Below are 11,385 nucleotides of genomic sequence, written 5' to 3' on the forward strand. Positions count from 1 at the left end.
AAGCTTTATCTTTTAAGAACTCGTGAATTTTTTCATATGGAAAATGCTTGGTTCCATGGCCAAAGCATAATCACCTTGAAGGGAAGAGGAGAAACTACTATTTTAGGGCTGAGGACTTATATCTTTCTACTTATGATTTATGATTATTCCAGAGTTTAGATACTGGTAACAAATCCCTGAAAATGATAATTCTCTCTGATGAAAGAGTTAATTTCTTGTGGGAAATTAATAGACAGTTATCTTCGGCTTCATTAACTCTCTTGTTAATATCATCATTAGTATATCAGATGCAGCCCAGAACATACAAGAAGAACAATTTTTGCCTTAAAAAAAAAAGTACTGAAGTGCTAAGCCAGTAGTAAAAAGTGCTTTCTGAAAGATGCAAAATTTGGGGATGAAATTCTCATGAAATAATTTATCCATTCAAGGGATGGAGAGTGATCTTTTCAGGGGAAATTATAAGTAAAGACTAAAGTCTAGGTCAGAAGTCAAATGTTCCCTTTTCAGAATGATTGCTCTTCTGCAGTTTTCAAGAGGTATGTAGATATATCAGTATGCATGCTCAGTTGCCCAGACTGACTCTTTGTGACCCCATGGATTGTAGTCCACCAGGCTCCTCTGTTCATGGAATTTTCCAGACAAGAATACTTCAGTGGGTTGCCATTTCCTACTCCATATATTAGTATCAGTTCAGTTCAGTTCAGTCACTCAGTCATGTCCAAATCTTTGTGACCCCATGGAATGCAGCACACCAGGCTTTCCTGTCCATCACCGACTCCTGGAGCTTACTGAAACTCATGTCCATAGAGTTGGTGATGCCATTCAACCAATTCATCCTCTTGTCCCCTTCTCCTCTTGCCTTCAGTCTTTCCCATCATCAGGGTCTTTTCCAATGAGTCGATTCTTCGCATCATGTGGCCAAAGTATTGGAGTTTCAGCTTCAGCATCAGTCCTTCCAATGAACATTCAGCACTGATTTCCTTTACAGTCCAGGAAATGCTCTAGGCCAGGATACTGGAGTGGGTAGCCATTCCCTTCTCCAGGGGATCTTCCCAAACCAGGAATCAAACCTAGGTCTCCTGCATTGCAGACAGATTCTTTACCAACTGAGCTATCAGGGAAGCCCATATATCAGTATCAGTTCAGTTCAGTTCAGACACTTAGTCCTGTCCGACTCTTTGCAACCCCATGAATCATAGCACACCAGGCTTCCCTGTCCATCACCAACTCCCAGAGTTCACTCAGACTCACGTCCACTGAGTCAGTGATGCCATTCAGACATCTCATCCTCTGTCGTCCCCTTCTTCTCCTGCCCCCACCTCCTCCCATCATCAGAGTCTTCTCTAATGAGTCAACTCTTCACATGAGGTGGCCAAAGTAATGCAATTTCAGCTTTAGCATCATTTCTTTCAAAGAAATCCCAGGGCTGATCTCCTTCAGAATGGACTGGTTGGATCTCCTTGCAGTCCAAGGGACTCTCAAGAGTCTTCTCCAACACCACAGTTCAAAAGCATCAATTCTTCGGTGCTCAGCCTTCTTTACAGTCCAACTCTCACATCCATACATGACCACAGGAAAAACCATAGCCTGACTAGACGGACCTTTGTTGGCAAAGTAATGTCTCTGCTTTTCAATATGCTATCTAGGTTGGTCATAACTTTCCTTCCAAGGAGTAAACATCTTTTAATTTCATGGCTGCAGTCACCATCTGTAGTGATTTTGGAGCCCAAGAAAATAAAGTCTGACACTGTTTCCACTGTTTACCCATCTATTTCCCATGAAGTGATGGGACTGGATGCCATGATCTTCGTTTTCTGAATGTTGAGCTTTAAGCCAACTTTTTCACTCTCCACTTTCACTTTCCTCAAGAGGCTTTTGAGTTCCTCTTCACTTTCTGCCATAAGGGTGGTGTCATCTGCATATCTGAGGTTATTGATATTTCTCCCTGCAATCTTGAATCCAGCTTGTGTTTCTTCCAGTCCAGCATTTCTCATGATGTACTCTGCATATAAGGTAAATAAGCAGGGTTACAATATACAGCCTTGACGAACTCCTTTTCCTATTTGGAACCAGTCTGTTGTTCCATGTCCAGTTCTAACTGTTGCTTCCTGACCTGCATACAGATTTCTCAAGAGGCAGGTCGGGTGGTCTGGTATTCCCATCTCTTTCAGAATTTTCCACAGTTTATTGTGATCCACACAGTCAAAGGCTTTGGCATAGTCAATAAAGCAGAAATAGATGTTTTTCTGGAACTCTCTTGCTTTTTTGATGATCCAGCGGACATTGGCAATTTGATCTCTGGTTCCTCTGCCTTTTCTAAAACCAGCTTGAACACCTAGAAGTTCATGGTTCACATGTTGCTGAAGCCTTGCTTGGAGAATTTTGAGCATTACTTTACTAGCATGTGAGATGAGTGCAATTGTGTGGTAGTTTGAGCATTCTTTGGCATTGCCTTTCTTTGGGTTTGGAATGAAAACTGACCTTTTCCAGTCCTGTGGCCTCTGCTGAGTTTTCCAAATTTGCTGGCATATTGAATGCAGCACTTTCACAGCATCATCTTTCAGGATTTGAAATAGCTCAACTGGAATTCCATCACCTCCACTAGCTTTGTTCGTAGTGATGCTTTCTAAGGCCCACTTGACTTCACATTCCAGGATATCTGGCTCTAGGTCAGTGATCACACCATCGTGGTGTGTGAAGATCTTTTTTGTACAGTTCTTCTGTGTATTCATGCCACCTCTTCTTAATATCTTCTGCTTCTTTTAGGTCCATACTATTTCTGTCCTTTATTGAGCCCATCTTTGCATGAAATATTCCCTTGGTATCTCTAATTTTCTTGAAGAGATCCCTAGTCTTTCCCATTCTGTTGTTTTCCTCTACATCTTTGCATTGATCACTGAGGAAGGCTTTCTTATCTCTTCTTGCTGTTCTTTGGAACTCTGCATTCAGATGCTTATATCTTTCCTTTTCTCCTTTGCTTCTCTTCTTTTCATAGCTATTTGTAAGGCCTCCCCAGACAGCCATTTTGCTTTTTTGCATTTCTTTTCCATGGGGATGGTCTTGATCCCTGTCTCCTGTACAATGTCACGAACCTCATTCCATAGTTCATCAGGCACTCTATCTATCAGATCTAGGCCCTTAAATCTATTTCTCACTTCCACTGTAGAATCATAAGGGATTTGATTTAGGTCATACCTGAATGGTCTAGTGGTTTTCCCTACTTTCTTCAATTTAAGTCTGAATTTGGCAATAAGGAGTTCATGATCTGAGCCACAGTCAGCTCCCGGTCTTGTTTTTGCTGACTGTATAGAGCTTCTCCATCTTTGGCTGCAAAGAATATAATCAATCTAATTTCAGTGTTGATCATCTGTAGAGTGATGTCCATGTGTAGAGTCTTCTCTTGTGTTGTTGGAAGAGGGTGTTTGTTATGACCAGTGCATTTTCTTGGGAAAACTGTATTAGTCTTTGTCCTGCTTCATTCCGTATTCCAAGGCCAAATTTGCCTGTTACTCCAGGTGTTTCTTGACTTCCTACTTTTTCATTCCAGTCCCCTATAATGAAAAGGACACCTTTTTGGGTGTTAGTTCTAAAAGGTCTTGTAGGTCTTCATAGAACCGTCCAACTTCAGCTTCTTCAGCGTTACTGGTTGGGGCATAGACTTGGATTATTGTGATATTGAATGGTTTGCCTTGGAAATGAACAGAGATCATTCTGTGGTTTTTGAGATTGCATCCAAGTACTGCATTTTGGACTCTTTTGTTGACCATGATGGCTACTCCATTTCTTCTGAGGGATTCCTGCCTGCAGTAGTAGATATAATGGTCATCTGAGTTAAATTCACCCATTCCAGTCCACTTTAGTTCACTGATTCCTAGAATGTCTACATTCACTCTTGCCATCTCTTGTTTGACCACTTCCAATTTGCCTTGATTCATGGACCTGACATTCCAGGTTCCTATGCAATATTACTCTTTACAGCATCGGACCTTGCTTTTATCACCAGTCACATCCACAGCTGGGTATTGTTTTTGCTTTGGTTCCATCCCTTCATTCTTTCTGGAGTTATTTCTCCACTGATCTCCAGTAGCATATTGGGCACCCACTGACCTGGGGAGTCCCTCTTTCAGTATCCTATCATTTTGCCTTTTCATACTGTTCATGGGGTTCTCAAGGCAAGAATACTGAAGTGGTTTGCCATTCCCTTCTCTAGTGGACCACATTCTGTCAGATCTCTTGGGTTGCCCCACGGGTATGGCTTAGTTTCATTGAGTTAGACAAGGCTGTAGTCCTAGTGTGATTAGATTGACTAGTTTCCTGTGAGTATGGTTTCAGTGTGTCTGCCCTCTGATGCCCTCTTGCAACACCTACCGTCTTACTTGGGTTTCTCTTACCTTGGGCATGGGGTATCTCTTCACGGCTGCTCCAGCAAAGTGCAGCCGCTGCTCCTTACCTTGAACAAGGGATATCTCCTCAACGCCGCCCTTCCTGACCTTCAACATGGAATAGCTCCTCTAGGCCCTCCTGCACTCGCACAGCCACCGCTCCTTGGACGTGGTGTTGGTCCTCCCGCCGCGGCCCCTGGCCTTGGTATGGAGTAGCTCCTCCCTGCCGATGCCCCTGGCCTCGGGCATGGGGGCATGGGATAGCTTCTCCCGGCTGATGCCCCTGACCTCGGACGCGGGGTAGCTCCTCTCGGCCGTTGCCCCTGACCTCGGACGCAGGGTAGCTCCTCTCAGCCGCTGCCCCTAACCTCGGACGTGGGGTAGCTCCTCTCAGCTGCTGCCCCTGATCTCAGACTTGGGTAGCTCTTCTCGGCCGTTCCTACGCCGTCGCAGCCGCTGCCCCTGACCTCGGACGTGGGGTAATTCCTCTTGGCCGCGCTCAAGTGCGCCGGTCGCAGCCGCCCTTGCTATACATATACAGTACGTATACATACCTATAAATAAACACATTTATGTAAAATCTCAATCTGTAAAGGGACTTAACTAAAGAAATATGGAAATAAGAAAAGGATAGTGGCATTCATCAAAATGTCTCATCATAGATACACATATTCCCAAAAAATCAGAATTGGAAAGAATCTTCCATTCCTTCTAATCAAATTGCCTCATTTTATCTGCTAGGAAGCTAAGGCCCAGAGAGGTTAAATGTGCTGATTAAAATGCATAGTTATCTAAGAGCTATCATCACAATCCCAGGCTCTGGAACCTAAATGCAAATGCTTTTGTCACTATATTTTCTTGCCTTTAAGGTTTTATGGTAAAAGGGAGGGATTGGGTGATGAAAGAGGATAAGCAGGAGGAGGTAAAAAGGAAGGATGATGGTGAGCTGGAGGAGGAAGCAGGAAGGACTCTCCTCCCCTTTTCCATGAGAGGGTATTTAAGGCCTCCTAACTTTCCGACAGTGCTAATACTGCCTACCTGGTGGAGCCATGCATATCAGAAAATAACCTCTCCACACTCCCGGCACTTCTAAGTTTACCTAAAGCCATTTCTGTGGGAATTAATAGTCTGGCAGGGTTTCTGATAAGCATGTAGTGTAAGGTTAGGGGCTTAGATTATTCTATGAAAGAGGGGAAAGCTAATGGCCCCTGGTATGGTGGCCAAGACTTGAAGCTGGGTGGGAGTAGGGGATAAAGAGTCAGATCAATAGTTCCCTACACAAATGAGTGAGATCAAGTTTATGTTGCCATGTCCAATCTTTTGAAGGGGTAGAAGGGTTTTGGTCAATCATTCTGAGACTATCCTATTTCTTTTTGCCCCTGTTGACAGATACAAAGGTAGCAAATCCAAAAATGTGACTGGAGAAAACATCATTCATAGTTTAACAATTCATGGTAAAACCATCTCTCTCACATCTTTGGAAATGAAGGTGCTCTCCTGCTTAGTCTAATTCTTGGGGGATGGCCTTCAACTATCATTTCTGTTCTGTGGAAGTCTTGATAACTTGTTATTTAGCTAAGCACTTAAATGAAGAAAGAAAACATAAATAAATATTTTTAAACAGAGACAATATGTTACATTGTTACAACACCTTGTTTTCTTCCACTGGAGCAGAATTGGCAGTGGGTTCCTTTAGTAAGAGATTGTGGCTGAGTTAATTAACTCTGAACTGTAGGAGTAATTTTTAGCAATTTTAGCACCACCCTTTTCTTAGCCCCACCCTCTGATTCACTTTTACAAGCCCACACACTCTTCCTTTCAAGTTTATCTTGGCCAGAAGCTCAAATAAAAAGAAAGATAGATAAGGTTTTGCCTCAATTACTTAATTGCCCACATTTTCCATGTCTGTCTGCATATAGAGCCTGGAATTATGACAAATTGTAACTCACACATTCCTGGCTTCATGTTTTCCCTAGTCTGCCAACTGGCAGCAATTAGTGGCTTCCCCAGGATATTTTTTTTCCTACAAAAACAGAAAGTTTTAAATTAGTAGAATAATTAAGAGCAATGATATGGAGATTATTATAGGTAAACTGTTTGCTGTTAAATTGCTCACAAGTTACTACGTGAAGTATCCAGGAAATGTTTCTATTCTTCTCATTTGGGTGCTGGTGTCGACCCCCAAGCACAACTCCAACTAGTTTATGTCCATTGTCCCCACTCCAGAGATATGGGGTCTGGACAGATGTTTTTTATGCAGTTACTGGGTCTGGTTAAAACAAAAAACAAAAAACAAAAAACCTGCCTGGCAATGCAGAAGACACAGGTTTGATCCCTAGGACAGGAGGATCTCAAGGCTTCCCAGGCAGCACTAGTGGTAAAGAACCCTGCCTCCCAGTGCAAGAGACCTAAGAGATGTTGGTTCAATCCCTGGGTCTGATCCCCTGGAGGAGGGCATGGGAAGATCCTCTGGAGAAGGGCATGGCAACCCATTTCAGCATTCTTGCCTGGAGAATCCCATGGACAGAGATGCCTGGTCAGTAGGGCTGGTCGCAGTCAATAGGGCTGCCAAGAGTTGGACACAACTGAAGCGACTTAGCACACACATGCACACACACAGTCATGCATCATATGGAGGCTCCAGATCGAGGGATTGTCCATCTTGACTGCCAGTGGTTCACTAGAGTGTGACTCAGGCTATATCACTGCATAGATCTAGTTATTTGCATTACATTCAATGTATCCATATTGGTTTGGCAGGGATCAGACAAGAAATTGTTTCACCTTCTCTAAAACCTCTTCTCTAAAACCACAGACTAAGTTTTACTCATGTTTTCCCACAAAACTTCTCTAGATTCCTTTCTCACTTACCTCTTGTTTAAAATCTTTAGGGACTTCCCTGGCAGTCTGCTGTTTAAGACTCTGCACTTCCACTGCAGGGGGCATGGGTTCAATCCGTGATCAGGGAACAAAGGTCCCAGAGGCTGCACTGCACAGCCAAAAATAGATAAATAATAAAATGGGAATCTTTATATTGATATACTAGCTTGTAGGAGACAGGAAGAATAAAAGAAAAGCAGGCCCCAGCAAGGGCCACAAAAGACATTTATAATTATTGATTAAACTGGATGCTATAAGGCATGAGACTCTTGGAATAAGTCTAGAGGGAACAGTTCATAATCTTGAAAACAAGATATGATTCTGGAGTTGGAAAACCAACCCCAGACTGTTTCTCAACTGGCGTCTCAGAGTCACATGTTTTAAATTTCTGGTGGAAAAATAGATAAGAATATTAGTCTTAGTTACTGATTTGTTATTAATTACTGTTTCCCAATTACTCAATGGTTAATGATCATTTTGTTTTTTTGGCCCTGAAGGCCACGTAAGTTATTAGCTTAACTCCTCACATATTCTTTCATTCACGGCTGAAAGTATAACAAGCTGGCTTGGACTCAGTTTCAGCACCTTTGCCTTGGAGCGGTGTTGGTACCCTGATCATCGCTTTTCTCTAAATTCTTGTGTCTCATTTCTCATTCTTTTGCTGTATCGCACTTTTGGAAACCCTGCTTGTCGAGCCCGTCTCGACACTAGCTATGGGCTTCCCAGGTGGCACTAGCGGGCTTTCCAGGTAGCACCAGCGGTAAAGAACCATCTGCCAATTCAAGAGACATAAGAGATGCAGGTTTGACCTCTGGGCCAAAAAGATCCCCCGGAGGAAAGCATGGCAACCCACTTCAGTATTCTTTCCTGGAGAATCCCATGGATAGAGGAGCCTGGCAGGCTACAGTCCACGGGGTTGCCAAGAGTCTGAGAAGACTGAAGTGACTGAGCCCAGCATACACATACTAGCTATACTGATAAAATTTTGGTTTTGCATTGTTTTGATGACTGTTTGGAGGGGTCAAGGAAAGAGGTAATGCTATCCTAAGTCAACAATATAATATCAGCAGAATTTTGCTCATTTGTTTATTTGTTGTTAGTTGTGGCCTGCCTGGTGTATGTTTAGCAATATGTACCAATATTCCTACTGAGCATGAAGGAATAGGAGCTATATGAATGGAGAACAGGTGTAAAGGGAGAGTTTTGCTCTGGCTTTTGTTTTGTTTTTGCAATATTTGATGTTAAGATTGCAAGGAATGTATTAGATATTCAAAATCTGTCATATAAAATAAAGAACTCTAGGTACATTAGTATTATTTAAATGGGAATCCAGAAGAAGAAAGGAAATAGGGTGGAGCCCAGACAATTTTGTGGATAATGGCTGCTTTATTCAACCATTGGTCAGGTAACAAGACCACTGACTGGGTGCCTGGAGAACATCCATTTTTCACAGTTCTGGATGCTGCAGATCTGAGATGAGGGTGCCAACGTGATTGGGCACTTGGTCAGGGCTCACTTCCTGGCTTGCAGGGACTCTCAAGAGTCTTCTCCAACACCACAGCTCAAAAGCATCAATTGTGATTTCATGGGTGGTGTGAAACGGAATATCTTCTGTCATCAGAAATCAAAGATGCCACATCTACCTGTGATGCCTGCCTCCCAAAACGTGAATATCTGCGCCCCACCAGTAAGCAGCAGACAAGGGAGGTCCCCGCCATTTGCCACACAAAGAATTTAAGGCAACACAATGAATCTAAGAATATCACAGTCCTTCACAGGTGGGCAGAGTCAGGTTATCTCCCTGAGGCAGACCATTATGTATGCCTATAATAACAAAATCGACAATATAAGGGTTAAAATCAAAGAGCAGATTCATTGTGAATTCCTAATTAACCCTTCCCAGTTACATAAGAACACTAATTACATTCCAGGGCACACCCTCATGACCAATTCTAATCCCAATTATCTCCCAAAGGGCCCCCCTAAAAACAACATTACATCAGGGATTAGGGTTTCAACATCTGTGTTGGAGTAAGGGTAACAAATATTCAGGCCATAGTGGTGTCTGAGAGTTTCCCAGAACTAAATCAAGACACAGGTTTCCAAATGGAAAACATCTCCTGATGAATAAACTAAATTTTGAAAACCATTTTAAAGGATTCATAATGTGATGAAATATTAAGAACAGCATCAAAAGCAAAAATAAAATTATTAAAACTACAAGAAGCAAAACTCCAGAGACATCACTTTGTCTACAAAGGTCCCTAGAGTCAAAGCTATGGTTTTTCCAGTAGTCAAGTACAGATGTGAGAGTTGAACCATAAAGAAGGTTGAGCGCTGAAGAATTGATGCTTTTGAATTGTGGTGCTGGAGAAGACTCTTGAGATTCCCTTGGACTGCAAGGAGATTAAGCCAATCAATCGTAAGGGAAATCAACCCTGAATATTCATTGGAAGGACTGATGCTGAAGCTGAAGCTCCCATACTTTGGCTACCTGATGAGAAGAGATGACTCATTGGAAAAGACCCTGATGCTGGGAAAGAGTGAAGGCAGAAGAAGAGGTGAACAGAGACTAAGATGGTTGAATGGCATCACCTACTGGATGGACATGAGTTTGAGCAAAGTCAGGGAGATGGTGAAGGACAGGGAAACCTGGCATGCTGTAGTCCATGGAGTAGCAAAGAGTAGGATACAACTGATCACAACATAGCAACTGAACAACAACAAAGTGTGAAGAATACTTTGAACCTATAATTCTGTGCTCATCCTCTAATTCAGTAATGAAGGTGATATATATCTTAAGACTCAGAACCTCACAATGATTCAGAAAGTTACTATTTATTACCTTGCTGAATGGATTGATAAAATACATTTTTTAAATGAATCTAAAAGTAAGTAGGAGAATAAAAGGAAGAACCTATAATTTTTAAGAATATCTGATTTTGAGGTAATAAAACATAATGCAAGCCTTAAAAAATCAACTGAATAATTTTCTGGGATGCTATGCTTGGTCAGCTGACAGTGAGACAGTTTTATTGCCAACTAAGAAAATAACTATAATCACTAGTATTTATATGCTAAGCATGTGTTTAATTTCTTGTTAGATATGAATTCATTCCACCATCAGAGCAACCTTATGAGAAAAGCACTCTTTTCCCTAGTTTACAATGTAAGAAAACTGAAGCATGAAGAAGCATCATTCCCAGCTTATAATTAAGAGGATTCATAAGTATTTGAACTGGGATTTGGGTGCATTTAAGTGGCTCAGATGGTAAAGTGTCTATCTACAATCCCGGAGACCTGGGTTTGATCCCTGGGTCGGGAAGATTACCTGGAGAAGGAAATGGCAACCCACTCCAGTACACTTGCCTAGAAAATCCCATGGATGCAGGAGCCTGGTGCTATGCTACTGCCCATGGGGTCGCAAAGAGTTGGACACGACTGAGCGACTTCACTTCACTAAGTCAGGAAAAGGTCAGTTTTCATTCCAATCCCAAAGAAAGGCAATGCCAGAGAATGCTCAGACTACCACACAACTGCACTTATCTCATATGCTAGTAAAGTAATGCTCAAAATTCTCCAAGCCAGGCTTCAGCAATATGTGAACCGTGAACTTCCTGATGTTCAAGCTGGTTTTAGAAAAGGCAGAGGAACCAGAGATCAAATTGCCAACGTCTGCTGGATCATCGAAAAAGCAAGAGAGTTCCAGAAAAATATCTATTTCTGCTTTATTGACTATGCCAAAGCCTTTGACTGTGTGGATCACAATAAACTGTGGAAAATTCTGAAAGAGATGGGAATACCAGACCACCTGACCTGCCTCTTGAGAAATCTGTATGCAGGTCAGGAAGCAATAGTTAGAACTGGACATGGAACAACAGACTGGTTCCAAATAGGAAAAGGAGTACATCAAGACTGTATATTGTCACCCTGCTTATGTAACTTGTATGCAGAGTACATGATGAGAAACGCTGGACTGGAAGAAACACAAGCTGGAATCAAGATTGCCCAGAGAAATATCAATAACCTCAGATATGCAGATGACACCACCCTTATGGCAGAAAGTGAAGAAGAACTAAAAAGCCTCTTGAGGAAAGAGAAAGTGGAGAGTGCAAAAGTTGGC

This window comes from Bubalus kerabau, chromosome 21 (assembly GCF_029407905.1).
Source record: "Bubalus kerabau isolate K-KA32 ecotype Philippines breed swamp buffalo chromosome 21, PCC_UOA_SB_1v2, whole genome shotgun sequence".
NCBI classification, from domain to species: Eukaryota; Metazoa; Chordata; class Mammalia; order Artiodactyla; family Bovidae; genus Bubalus; species Bubalus kerabau.